We start from the raw sequence: 14,228 nt of genomic DNA, 5'->3' as shown, positions 1-14,228 counted from the left end.
AGCCCCTCTCACCGGCAGAGGAGTCCTGTACCCGAAGGCTGGTCACGGCAGAGGAGGCCACGGCGGCCACCGGCTGTCTCAGTGACTGCCGCTGTGACAGCCGGGGAGCGGCCGGCTTGCTGTCGCATATCACGGCCCGGGCCTTTCTCATTTCTGTAGCAGCTTTATAAGTCAGCCTGGAGGTTCCCGTTACACAGACTGAGAAAGGAAGCTTGAATCTGGGTCACCGAGGAGCGCAATGAATCAGTGGCGGCCCCAGACTCTTCGCTCGGCCCCCACCGCGCCCCAGCGGGCACCGTCGGGAACTAAGGCTGGAGGTCCTTACTAAGGCTGGAGGGCTCGAGGAGGGAGGCTGTCGATGTTACTTGTGGGTTTATCTGACACCAGAATTATTCGCGTGGAGGTCCCCGCACGAAAGGATGTGTGGTTTTCAGGTTTGCTTCTGGCAGATAAACAGAGGTTTAGGAAACGGAAAGTCATGGTCTTGTGTGTGTAATTAAATGAAATGCCATGAAGCGGCTTGGCCTCCTTCGGCCTTTCTGTCGCTTTCCGGACTCTAACACAGGCTGCACCGTTCACACCCCTCCTCCCCTATCTGGCCGGCGGTGGCCTCTGCTCCCCAGCCGTGAGGTGGGGGGCCCCCTGGCCTCGGATGGGGGTCTGCAGGGGCCAGCACTGAGGCTGGCACAGAGCCTTCCCGCTCTGTTTTTCTTTGAGAATGGTGTGCAAGTGTCAGCCATCTATTTTTTAAAAAAATTTTATTTCCTTGGCCATCCTGGGTCTTCACTGCCGCTCAGGCTCTCTCTAGCTGTGCTTGAGCGTCTCCTGGCAGTTCCTTCTCTCGCCGTGGGGCTCGGCCTCAGGGCACTCGGCTTCATCACGCAGCACCCAGCCGCGGGAGCCGTGGCTCTTGGACTGAGTTGCGCTGAGTCACGTGCGGTCTCCCTGGATCAGGGATGGAACGAGTGTCCCCTGCAGGAGCCGTGGCTCTTGGACTGAGTTGCGCTGAGTCACGTGCGGTCTCCCTGGATCAGGGATGGAACGCGTGTCCCCTGCGGGAGCTGTGGCTCTTGGACTGAGTTGCGCTGAGTCACGTGCGGTCTCCCTGGATCAGGGATGGAACGCGTGTCCCCTGCACGCACTCGGCTTCATCACGCAGCACCCAGCCGCGGGAGCCGTGGCTCTTGGACTGAGCTGCGCTGAGTCACGTGTGATCTTCCTGGATCAGGAATGGAACGCGTGTCTCCTGCGGGAGCCGTGGATCTTGGACTGAGTTGCGCTGAGTCACGTGCGGTCTCCCTGGATCAGGGATGGAACGCGTGTCCCCTGCACTGGATTCTTTACCGCTGCACCACCAGGGAAGCCCCCTGCGCCTTCTTGATGTGAAACGGGGGTCTTTCTGTCTTCCCCACTCTGTGACCTAATTCTATCCGTTCTGGTAAAATTAGTCATGCCCTCGATGAAGAGTTTCAAAGTAAGTCTGAGAAAAGCCAGTCCCACTGGAAGGTAGCTTTAATGCTACTTGGAGCGCTTTCCTTGGTCATAATAATCTTGCACGGGTTTCCCTGTTCTGAACTGGGGGTCATATGCAACAACTCCTTTCACCATTTCCTGGATCTGATTTGAAGGAAAACAGCATGTTCACTGCTCAGGAAACCAACGTGAAAGCTGTGACTACAGGGGCACTCAGAGCGAGGAGATTATCAGGAGCTATCTAGCAGGTGTAATTTTCCGGTGGTTCACCTGAATGATATCTGCAACAGTTACTGCAACTAGCCCTTTTCCTGTTCTCAGAGACCGTTTAGTTGTACAACCACGTATCTCCTTACTAAGCACGTGGAAAGGCAAAGACGCAGAAACAAAGTTGCTCAAGTTACTCTTCTCGTGTCTCTACCTCCTGAGCCCCCGCTGTTACCATTTCAGTGTATTTCTGCCCCGCCCTGTGTTCCGGGAGGACTGTAGCTTTACAGTTTTGTCCTGTCCCTATTTTTGCTTAGAAGCTTTGGTAAGAATAAGGCTGATCTAGAATATCGTGCTCAGGGTTAGAACTTTAAAAGTTGGGGCACCATATAAAATTTTTGCAAAGTCTCTCTTCTCATGGGGTCAACCCACAACCTTGAAAACCTTCCTCTCCTCCCCCACTTTAGAGACACTAGGCTTTAGAAAAAGAGTGAATATTGGTTCTAGCCATGTCGTTTTTAAAATAGTGGCTGTGACCAGCATCTGGGACCCTCGCAGGGCACCAGTGTGTGTGTCTGGGTGATGGGGTCTCTTCCTTCTTGAGGAGCTCCGAAGTCAGCGGCCAGGAGGAGAGGATTCCAGACGCTCCGGCGTCCCTGAGGAGCCTGCCTCACCTCCCTGCTCCCCCCAGACCCGCCGGCTTTCCTGGAGCCTCGTACAGCCTGCCCCCGCCACCCTAACCCGAACCCCACGCCCCGTCCCTGTCCCCCTCCGCACACCCCTCTCCCACCCCATCACTCTTTCGGGTTCATGTCCCATTCTCCATCACCTCCCAGGACTCTGCTTTTTAGACCAGGTAGCCCCCTTTCCCTGGGCACTCGAGGCAGCAGAGGCATCCTGTCTGCAGCACATGCGGGGAGTTCAGAGGGAGGGAAGCCCAGACTCCATGGCCGGGTGGCCGGGGCGTCTGACCCCCTGCCCTTGCCTGTGGAGACTGCCTCCTCCTGCCCTCAGGTCCTCTGGCCCACGGCCTCCCTTCTGGCACGACTGAGAACAAGGCTGTTCCTTTTCCACGCCAGCACCTTCCCCGTGGTCCCCTCTCCAGCCCTGGGGTAGCCGGCCGCCCCTCCTTCCCGGTGCGTCCTGGTTCCAGGCCCCTCCTGCTCCCTGACTGTGCTCTGCGCTAAGCAGGCCTGCACGTGAAGGCTCCTGCGCCCTGCCTGGAGGCCGTTACTGCCGTGGTCATCCAGACCCAGAGCGTCAGAAGCGAGTGAGCTTACTACGAACAAAGAGCAGAGGTGATGAGGGCGCTGGGAGCGCCCCGGCCGACCTCCTTACAGGCAGGGGAGAGTCGCCAGGACGCCGGGTCAGGCCAGCTCAAGGGTGAGCTGATGCTCCTCGTGAGTTAGCAGTCAACTTGTAGAGCCTCAAGACAAGGAAAATTCCTGCCGGAAGGGTGGCATTCGGTAACTGGTGAGGATGAGCTAGGCTGAGCACCAGAGTGGGTGTTTCTGCCTAATTTGGGATCAGAGAGCTGCCTGGGAAGATCAGGGGAGCCTTTGGCAACCGTTACAAAGGGCCTCAGTCAGTTCCGGAGGGGACCTTGGTTCTGGGCTCCGTGTCCGTGGCCTTGGGACAGGACTGTGTGGTTACTTCCAATAGATCCTGGCCCGCTCGGGACTGCCCTGCCATTTCCAGGTTCTGGGAAGCCAGGCTGGTTGGCCACCCTAATCCTGGCAGCCCATGAGGAGAAGACGGGATGGCGATGCTGGCAGGAACCCTGGACCCCATCTCTGAGGGCTGAGGGCTGGCTCCCATCCCCTCGTTGGTCCAGCAGGGCCCTAACCCTCTGCTCTCCTGGGCTGTACCCGAGGGCTGAGCAGAAAAGCCTGGAGTCAGGAAATCAGGGCTCTGGGTGTTGAGATGGGGACCGTCTGGGTGGGCAGTCTCTGGCCCCACAGCTGCAGCTGAAATCAGATGTGGGCCAAGGGTGGGTGGGGGGCCGCAGGGGGGTCCGCTGACTCCTGGGGTTCAACCAAGTTTCACTTGCTCCTGTTGCCCTCTGCAGTGCCATCTGTCTCTTTGGGTCTTAGTGCCAATTTTTTAGTTTTATTTTCTATTTATTCATTTTTAAATTGAAGTATAGTTGACTTCTAATGTGTTAATTTCTGCTGCGCAGCAGGGACTCGTTTATACATACGTATATTCGTTTTTATTTGCTTTCCCACTATGCTTTATCACAGAGTATCGAATGTGGTTCCCTGAGCCATGCAGCAGGACTTTGTTGTTTATCACTGCCAATTAAAAAAAAATTTTTTTTCTACATCTGTGGTCTCTGTTTCCTGGGACCACACTCTCTTCTTAGACTCTTGTAATAATGCTTTCACTGAGACATTCATACTGAAAGCTTATCTTCCAAGAGCACTGTAAGCGCCAGTGATTACAGCGAAGGCCAGTCTTCAGCCCTCAGACTCAGCTCTGCAGGGCTTTCTCCAAGCACGTGGCTCCGGGCCTGCTGCACTGACACCGCGCTGACTTCCGAGTGACCGCTGCTTCTGGCCACTGCTTTCCTCCTCACTTCAATTTGTCCTTCTGCTTCCTGGCTTCCCTGGCGGCCCAGAGGGTAAAGAGTCTGCCTGCAATGGGGCAGACCCGGGTTCCATCCCTGGGTTGGGAAGTCCACTGGAGGAGGAAACGGCAATCCCCACCAATACTCTTGCCTGGAGAGTCCCATGGGCAGAGGAGCCTGGCAGGCTACAGTCCATGGGGTCGCAGAGTCATGCACGCCTGAGTGACCAACACTTTCCTGGGCTTCAGTGCAAGCCCCCAAGCTTTCATCAGCACCTCTGAGTTCAGCTGTGGCCTCCTGCCCAGAACTGCCCCTGCTTTGCGTTCTGGAGCTCCTCTGTGGGATGGCAGGGAAGGAGAAGTGGGGAGCAGAGGAGCAGGAGGAAGGGGTGGGGGGCCGGCTGCTGGAGCCGCACCTTCATCCTCCACGAGCCTCCTCTTCCCTTTATCAAGGAGGAGACGGACCTCCAGAGACCAATTTGAGGAATGCCCGTCACGTGGCTGACCCAGATCTGAAGTCAAGACTCCCCCGTGACACGAGACCTCAGTCTCCGCACCTCGGATGAGTCTCATTTCCTTCCTCTTCGAGCACTTTCCGTCCTTCTGTGTAGAAATGCGTTAGAAACCTAGAAGTAAGCGTCCAGGTCTGATCCCCCCACGACTGTTGAGGTGGAAAAGCAGTTATCATTTTCATTCCTTGCTCCTCTGGCTTCTTCCTGGCTTTTCAGAGCATCCTTTCTCTCCACGTTTATCCCAGAGGCACACAGCCTGCGGGCATGGCTGGAAGCTCTGAGGTGTGTGCCCTTGAGGAAGCTGCCACGTCTCTGAGTTTCAGTCTGACGGCATCGGCACCCTCCGGCTTCCCGTTAGGATGAAGAGAGCAGGATGAGGGGAACACCAGGCCGGCTGGCTGCGCCCTCAAGCCTGCCAGCGGCTCTTGGCTCTGGGCCACCTCCCTCCTGCACGGCTCCCTGCCAGGGTCAGTTCTGGGAACTTAGCCCCTGCCCCTCCACAGAGAGGAAGTGGGGGAGATTTCGGGTTGACTTTAGTGCATGGCAATGGTGTGTGCTGTATTTCTACCATTATTGCTTCAAGGGCACCTCAGATCAGCAGCCACTGGGGGCCAGAGACTGGGGAGCCCCGCCGGAGAGCACAGGGGGTTTTTCTGAGCTAGTGACTGACAGCGAGCGAAGGAGATGGGCGAGCCCCTCACTGCCCCGGAGGACAATGCTCAGGGCGAAGAGAGACAGGACATCGACTCCGCAGCACGTGCCCTAAACGGGGAGGCTGGGCAACTTGGAATCTCGGTCAATTCCAAGACACACGGTGTCAGCACGGCTGGCAATTAATCCCCTCAATGAGATGCTCAGTGAGATGCCTGAAATGCAGAAGCCCCGGGTTCAATCCCTGGATCAGGAAGATCCCCTGGAGGAGGGCGTGGCAACCCACTCCAGCATTCTTGCTTGGAGAATCCCATGGACGGAGGAGCCTGGAGGGCTACAGTCCATGGGGTTGCAAAAAGTCGGACATGACTGAGCGACTTCACTTCTTCACTTCTTCATGAGATGCTCTTTGTCCCTAGTGGGAAATTTGCTGGCAGGATTCAGTGAGGAGGGTTTCCTTATTTCTCTGCAGAGGAAACGACACACCCAGGGCCCAGCCCCAAGGCGCCCCAGTGAGACCCTCTGCTGTCAACCTTGCCCGCTTCACTGCCCCAACAACATCCCTGTTCAGACATCTTATTTCCCCCACCTCTAGCATCCTGCCAGCAAATTTCCCAGTAGGGACAAAGAGCGTCTCATAGAGGCTGGAACGGACTAAGAGCCCAGGTTGCCCAGCCTTCCTGTTGGCGATCTTGGGAGGATGCTTTTTGAACAAAGTCCGGTTTTGCTGTGATTTCTGTGTTTGTGACCCGCCGCTCTACTTCAGGAGGGGCTGCTCCTCTGGGTGGGACGACAGCCCCAGTCACTCAGGGCTGCTCGGCCGGCCACCTCTGGTTGTGGTGGCCCCAAACGGTAACCTGTTGCCCCCTCCCTCAGCTCTGGGGCCGGGGGCTCAGTGGAGTGGTTCTCGGGAGCCTGTCATGCAGCTGCAGTCAGGCTGGTGGGGACCCGGGTCAGGGAGGCGCCGTGGCCTGGCTGTCCCCTGGGGTCTCAGCGGGACCCTTGCCACCCCCACGTGGCCTCCCCCCGGGGCCTGGGCTCCTCAGTGCAGCACGGGGACTGGGTTCCAAAGGACGCCTGGCCAGGGGGAGCCGCAGGACTTCTGTGACCCAGCCTCCGAAGCCCCAGGTTGTCACGGCCGGTGGAGCGATTGGCCCAGCAAGTCAGGAGACCGCTCCAGACTCCAGAAGAGGGTCAATGTCCCCTCTGACCGCGTGAGCTGCAGTCTCTCTCTCTTTTTTTTTAATTCTATTTTATTTTAAATTAATTTATTCATTTTAATTGGAGGCTAATTACTTTGCCCACCTAATGCTGACTCATTTGAAAAGACTGTGATTTTGGGAAAGATTGAGGGCAGGAGGAGAAGGGGATGACAGAGGATGAGATGGTTAGATGGTGTCACTGACTCGATGGACATGGTTTTGGGTGAACTCCAGGAGTTGGTGATGGACAGGGAGGCCTGGTGTGCTGCGGTCCATGGGTTCACAGTTGGGCATGACTGAGCGACTGAACTGAACTGAATTACTTTACAATATTGTGGTGGTTTTGCCATACATTGACATGAATCTGCCATGGGTGGACATGTGTTCCCCATCCTGAGCCACCCTCCCACCTCCCATCCCATAGTGCACCAGCCCTGAGCGCCCTGTCTCATGCATCGAACCTGGACTGGCGATCTGTTTCACATATGATAATATACATGTTTCAGTGCTAGTCTCTCAGATCATCCCACCCTCGCCTTCTCCCACAGAGTCCAAAAGACTGTTCTATACATCTGTGTCTCTTTTGCTGTCTCACATATAGAGTCATCGTTACCATCTTTCTAAATTCCGTATATATGCGTTAGTATACTGTATTAGTGTTTTTCTTTCTGACTTACTTCACTCTGTATAATAGGCTCCAGTTTCATCCACCTCATTAGAATTGATTCAAATGCATTCTTTTTATTAGCTGAGTAATATGACGCTGCAGACCAACCCCCGCTGGGCCCACACAGCTGCCAGCGAACGTCAGATTCGGAACTGATCATTTATCAGGGAGGCCCGGGGTCCCCTGAGACACCAAAGCCGGATGGGCCACCTGCCCGTCAGCAGACACGGGTCACCCGTGTGTCACACGTCTTTGGAAATCAGCCACAAAGTTGAAAATATATGAAACCCTTGTCATCCCTTAGAGGGACACGCAGTTATCCGTGGTGAGGAAGCCCATGTGACTGAAGAACTTGCTTTAAAAAATTGTTGCCCAAAATTGTTTTAACTTTTATAATGAGAAATGTGTTTGCTCAGAGTCCATGCACATTCCCCCAAGTTCCTATTTTCCTTTTTTAAGAGTTTTATTTTCTACTGGGGAGCAGTTGTGCTGGGGGCGGGGTGGTAAAGCTTCTGTCCCCAACGTGGGAGACTTGGGTTCAATCCCTTAGTCGGGAAGATCCCCTGGAAAAGGGAATGGCAGCCCATGCCAGGATTCTTGCCTGGAGAGGCCCATGGACAGAGGAGCCTGGCAGACCACAGTCCATGGGGTCACAAGGAGTCGGACACGACTGAGCGACTAAGCACAGCATACAGTACAGCAGAGTGGCTCAGTTTATATCTGTACCTGTGTCTCTTGTTTTTCAAATTCCCATTTAGGTAGTTACATAATACTGAGCAGAGTTCCCTGTTCCGTACAGCGGGTCCTTGTTGGTTATCTATGTTAAATATAGCCGTGTGCACGTGGGTTTGTTCATAACCTATGCACATTTCCCAAGTTCCTCTTTTCCCTTTTAAATTCTTCTTCCTCCTAGGGGGGAAAGCTTGTCTTCTCTGTGGGGCTGGGACTCCCTTCTTTCTGGTTCCACAGATCCTGCCCTGGAGGAGCTGCCTCTCCACGCCAGTTAGTAGGAGGGTCCCCGGGACTCAACACAGTCTCACCTCAAAGGGTAAAGCACTCCCCACTTGGCTGTGATGTTAATTTACCAAATAGCCCCTGGGCTTTGTCCTGGATGAACTGTTCACATTTCCTGGCAGGCTTTCAGACTGGAAACCGTTTATATAAATCGCACGACCTAGGGTGGACCTCTTGCTCTTTAGGTCCATCAGCACATCATGCAAATGAGCCCCAGCATCTTATTGAAGTAGTGTTGAGAGCTCACAGATTTTTAACGTGGGAAGTTTTTGCTTTTCCAAAGAAAGTATTTATTTCTTTGGCTGCGCCGTGGCTTTGTTGCCTCATGTGGGGCCTTGCGTTACGGCTCACAGACTCTAGCTGTGGGGCGGCGCTTAGCACTGGAATCTCAGCTCCCAGATCAGGGATGGAGCCAGCGTCCCCTGCACTGCAAGGCAGATTCCTAACCACTGGACCACCAGGACAGTCCCAACACGGGGACGCTTCTCGAGAGAGAAAACAGAGGGGTCTGAGCTTCTCAAGGATGGCATGTAGTTTGGAATCACTTTGAAGCAGAAGGAATTTGGGGGCAGAGGACATTGGAGGATGGCTCAGGCCCCCTGAGTCCCACCCAGGAGCAGCCCCGGGGTGGGTGGGAAGGCCACCGTCCAGGGCTGGAGCCCGTCAGAGACCAGGGCCAGACCCGCTGCAGGCTGGCTCCCGCCTGGCACAGAGGAGGTGCGCGAGGGGCAGTGGTCCCTCAGGGGGCGCCCCCTCCAGCCCTGGGCTCCCCCGATGGGCGGCCCAGCACCCGTGTCCGGGAAGGGAAGGCGCTCCAGGCCCCTCGTCTCCGGGTGCTGCCTCCTGGCACTGCTCTTGTCGGCGTGCTGAACCCCACTCGCTGCCCTTCGGGGTCCTCAGCAAAGTCAAGTCTATTTTTCCTGTTTTAGGCAGGCTGGGGCCGGGGTGATACTGAGCCACAAAAGGACATACCTTACCACCCTCTCGCCAAATAAGACTGTCGAAGGGGACGTCAGGGGGAACTGGTGGGTTAGAGGGTGTGTGACACCCATGTCCCTCGATCTGGCTGTGACCTGACTCTTGACCTCAGCCAGGAGCTGGCATGGTGGGCAGCCCTTCCAGCAGCTTCCGCCTGCAGGAGCAGGGTCTCAGAGGAGGCGGTGGCGGCGGTGGGGTGAGGAGCAGGGGTGCCATGGAGGGGCGGGAAGGACACGGTCCCCTCCTCTCCCTCGGGCGTTAGTCGTCCAGGTCAGGGACCGCTCAGGATGTCACGGGGAGGGTTCTTTTCAGAGGAGCGTGCAGGACACCGTGTCAGTGGAGAACCTCAAGACCCACCAGAGCAAGACAAGTCAGGACCCAGAGAGACTGTCCCTCCAAAGGATTGTTGTGACAGAGGGAAGAGCATTTTTGGGATGGCGGGGTCCTGGGGCCGTGAGGTCGTCCAGCCTCTCAGTCAGATGGAGAAAGGCTCTTCTTCTGCAGGTCGGGGGTAGCGGGGGCAGGGATGAGCAGAAACTGGGCAGGGAAGAAGCCCGCGAGGTCCAGGGAGAGGGTCCTGCTCTGTTCCGACAATTCCCGGGAGGAACAGAAAGGGGGCCGGGGCCATGCCACAGGGTGGCCGAGGCCTGGGGCGAGCCGGGCTCTGGGGTCCACAGCACGGAGACCCTGACCGATGCTCAGTCAGCACCCAGCCGAGGGACGGGGGCTGTGCGTGGGCAGCGTGGTCGGCTTAGCACGAGATGGGAGGGCACAGGCTCGGAAGGAGGGAACGCGTGACTCCACCCGGCCTTGCTCTCTGTTGGTCTTTGCTGTAAAACCTTGCAAAGACCAGGGAAGCCAGGCATGCTGCAGTCCCCGGGGTCGCCGAGAGTTGGACATGACTTAGCTATTGAACAACAGTAGCACTTTGCTCTCAGTCTTTTTATGAAACGATTTCCTGAGACTTGGATCATAACGACTCACTACATGATGGTGAACACGTCTATGATTCTAGAATATTTTTTCTTTAACTTTTTTGCTGATTTCTTAAAGCCACTTATACTGAAAAACGAGCTCCCCTAGTGGCTCATCGAAATGCGCTTCCTCACATCCATCCCTAGATCCAGCGACACGCACTCGGGAGGCTTCTCACCTGCCACCTCCTAATGGTCACGTGTCCTGCTGTTTAGGGTCTTGTGTGCTTTTAAGTTGAGAGATAATTGACATCTGCCATTGTATTAGTTCCAGGTGCCTGACACTGTGATCTGATATTTACATATATTGTGAAATGAACCATAAGTCTAGCTAGCATCCATCACCACACAAGATGTTTTTGATCCCAGAGGATACAACACCGTGTGTGTGTGTGTGTGTGTGTGTGTGTGTGTGTTAGTTGCTCAGTCGTGTCCGATTCTTTGCAACCCCATGGACTGTGGCCCACCAGGCTCCTCTGTCCATGGGATTCTCCAGGCAAGAATCCTGGAGTGGGTTGCCATTTCCTTCTCCAGGGGATCATCCCTACCCAGGGACTGAACCCCCATCTCCTGCATTGTAGGCGGCTTCTTTACCACTAATCCACCTGGGTTTTTATCCTCCCAAAACTCGAGTTTATTGAGCACTTTCTCCACTCCTGGGCTCCCCTGGGGGCTCAGAGGGTGAAGCGTCTGCCTGCAATGTGGGAGGCCTGGGTTTGATCCCTGGGTTGGAAAAATCCCCTGGAGGAGGAAATGGCAACCCACTCTAGTACTCTTGCCTGGAGAATCCCATGGACAGAGGAGCCTGGTGGGCTGCAGCCTGTGGGGTCCCAAAGAGTCAGAGACGCCTAAGCGGCCCACTCACTGCTCAGCCCCACTCCAGGCGCTGTCCTCCCTGCCAGTCTCGTGAGCCGTGCCTGCTGCCCCGTGGCCATCTGGGGCTGCGCACCGCAGCCTTCACTGCGCAGAGGAGGGCCTGGGGCTGCGGAGGGTCAGAACCTGGCTGTGGCGCTCAGCTTTCAGGCGAACAGGGAGGGGGCTCCAGAGGCTCCGTCCACCGTGCTCAATGGGCTTTCTAAACCCTCGTACGTCTTTCCGGGCAGCACATGATCCCGCCCTGCTCCCAGAGGTCGCTGGCCCGGAGAAGCCATGTTTGAGCGCGATGTCATTGCCACACCTTGAAAGGCAGCTCAGAGCTGTTCTTGCAGGGATAACCCCACCCAGGCCCCTCCCTTCTCATCAGCTCTATTGCTGCTCCAGGGAGTCATATGATTGTTTTATAACCTACAGGATATAGATGGTTAACCATCTGTATTTGGGCAAATAGGCGTTCCTTTTACATAGGAAGTGGTAATTCAGCAATTTGCTTCTGGTTAATCCTGGCCCCTCACTGCTTTTTTCTTAATGACCATTAGAAAGTGCGTCTGGCGAGAGGTCACAGAGGGGATGCCTGCGCCGGTGTGAGGGCCGTGTAGCGGAACCGTGCACTCCGGACCACGGCTTCTTGGAGGTGAGCCTGCTAAGCCCCTTTCAAAAACGTCTTTTCTTCTCTGATCCTGCGTCTGAGGAATATTAGGCATGGATCTGCTTGCCTCTTGAGGATTCCAGGATGCTGGCGTGCTGTCTGTGTTTACGCTTCATAAAGCACGCTCACTTCCACACGTGCAGCGTCCTTGCACTTTGAGGACTAGTGCTGTGGGGGAAGCTTGCTTTCCCCCTAAACGTACAGCAAGTGATTTCATCCTGTCTCGCACTAGAGCTTGGGCAGTTTGGTCATTGCCTCATAATGTGACATCCGTGGGGCATTGGTCTGGGGAGAAATGTAGTTCTTTACTTAGATAAGGGCCACAAAGAGTTTGGAAAGCCAAACCTGAGCTAAAAATGTGTTGGAGGTGATGAGAAAGGTGATTTAGGACAAAGTTCGAGTGAGGGTCTTGGATAGTTGGAGATTGATTGGGAAGGAGCTTGTCAGGCAGTCATTTAAGAGAAATTGATGGGGTGGAAATTTTTATGAGACTCAGCACAACGCAGGAAAAGCTCTGATAATGGCTGCAAAGCCCACAGTGACGAGGGAGGTAGCGTCTCATGATTATAAAAGGGTGCATGGGGGTCTTTAAGACAGTCTCCACCGATTCCTCCAAAGCCCAGGTAGTTGCAGAAAACAGATATTGTAGTGATCAGCACTGGAAAGAAACCAGTGCCAAGTCTGAATTAGTCACTAGTTCTTGAAATGATTAGAGGTGTAACATTAATTACTGTAAATGAAAAAGAAAAGGTAAAATGAGCTTTTGAAGAAGCAAAAGGAACCAGAAGGGAAAAAAAAAAATACAAACCTATATTCAACTCACTGGAAAAAACCTTCTGGCTTCTTTCTTGACCACGTTTATGCAAAAGCAGAAGGAAGCCAGCCTAGAGTTTCAGCTCCACTGACATTCATCTAAAAAAGGATAAAACGCTGTGTGCCTGTGAGTCAAGTGAGTTAAGACAGCAGTGGCATGGCATTGAATGCCTACCTCTGTGGTATGTAAGGCTCTGATGTCTATAATGTTTTAAAGTAAGGACATTATTTAAGACCTTGTGGGAACTGTATAGTCCTTCAGTAAGACCGGCTGGAGACAAGGTGAATTAGAATGAGCTGCAGTCTTCTCATTTGTAAAGTGGGCATGCTGTTGTTTAGTCACTAAGTCACACCTGACTCTTTGCGACCCCACGAACTATAGCCTCCCAGGCTCCTCTGTCCATGGAATCCTCCAGGCAAGCATACTGGAGTGTGTTACCATTCCCTTCTCCAGGGCAGAGAGTGAACCTGTGGCTCCCACATTGGCAGGCGGATTCTTCCCCACTGAGCCACGAGGAAAGCCTGTAAAGTGGGCGTAAGTCATCTGAAAGGGATGTTGAGAGACTTAGCACGGTCACAGACATACAGCAGGGATCCCAACGCCCACTGTGTGATTAGAGCGTAAAGCGTGCACACCCGCCCTCCAGCCTCAGCAAACATGCACATGCGTGTACACAGGCCTACACACACACACGCCTCCACGCGTGCACACTGCACACGCGCACATACACACGCAACACACACACGTAACACACAGCGCACACATGTAACACATAACACACGCCTCCATGTGTGCACACAGCACACACACATACACACACATGTAACACATAACACACACGCCTCCATGTGTGCACACAGCACACGCGCACATACACACGCCACACACATGTAACACACAGCACACACATGTAACGCATAACACACATGCCTCCATGTGCGCACACATCACACACACAATATACACACACATGTAACACATAATACACATGCCTCCATGTGTGCACACAGCACACACACATTATACACACGCCACACACACATGTAACGCACAACACACACATGCCTCCATGTGTGCACACACACATACACACGCCACACACACATGTAACACATAACACACACACACACATGCCCATACACGCAATGTAACATCCACACACGCACGCAGAGTTATGTACCCACATGTATGCTCGAGCATGTGCGTACTCACCATGTACACACGTGTACACACACATACACCTTTTGTTCCTGTTCCTTGTCTTGGGGGCATCACTATTATAAGAATAAGCACAGATTGAAAACCATCTGCTTTAATTTTAGCAAACGGTTAAACTTGTTTAATTTGTTTAAATGAAAACTTTAAGGTTTCCTTGCTGATAATACTTTGATAAATGTTAATGCTTCTGCATATTTAATTTTCATGGGTAGAGTCTGCCCTTGGTCAAAGGGACCAAAGGCTGAGGGTGGCCTATTGCCCACCCGTCCTGCTTTTCCAGCTGCCTCCCCTCCTCCCCTCCCCTCCACTCTTCCCCTCTTCTACCCTCTACTCCCCTCCACCCCCTCGACACCTCCCCTCCCCTCTACTCCCTCCCCTCTTCCCCTCTCTACACTCTACTCGTCTCCTCCCCTCCTCCCCCCCCT

The 14,228-nt window shown here is 54.3% G+C and overlaps 1 protein-coding gene across 1 annotated transcript in view; it reads left to right on the top strand.

Annotated features, from left to right (window-relative positions):
• CCR6 (chemokine (C-C motif) receptor 6) overlaps positions 1 to 14,228 on the top strand; it is a 29,860-nt gene that overhangs the window by 3,159 nt on the left and 12,473 nt on the right. The window contains exon 3 of the mRNA XM_010843666.1: positions 11,662 to 11,756. The gene's annotated coding sequence lies outside the window, so the exon portion shown is untranslated. The remainder of the gene's footprint in view (positions 1 to 11,661; positions 11,757 to 14,228) is intronic.

The sequence above is a fragment of the Bison bison genome, unplaced genomic scaffold (assembly GCF_000754665.1).
Source record: "Bison bison bison isolate TAMUID 2011002044 unplaced genomic scaffold, Bison_UMD1.0 scf7180017847681, whole genome shotgun sequence".
NCBI classification, from domain to species: Eukaryota; Metazoa; Chordata; class Mammalia; order Artiodactyla; family Bovidae; genus Bison; species Bison bison.
This window is presented reverse-complemented; position numbering and strand designations above follow the sequence as displayed.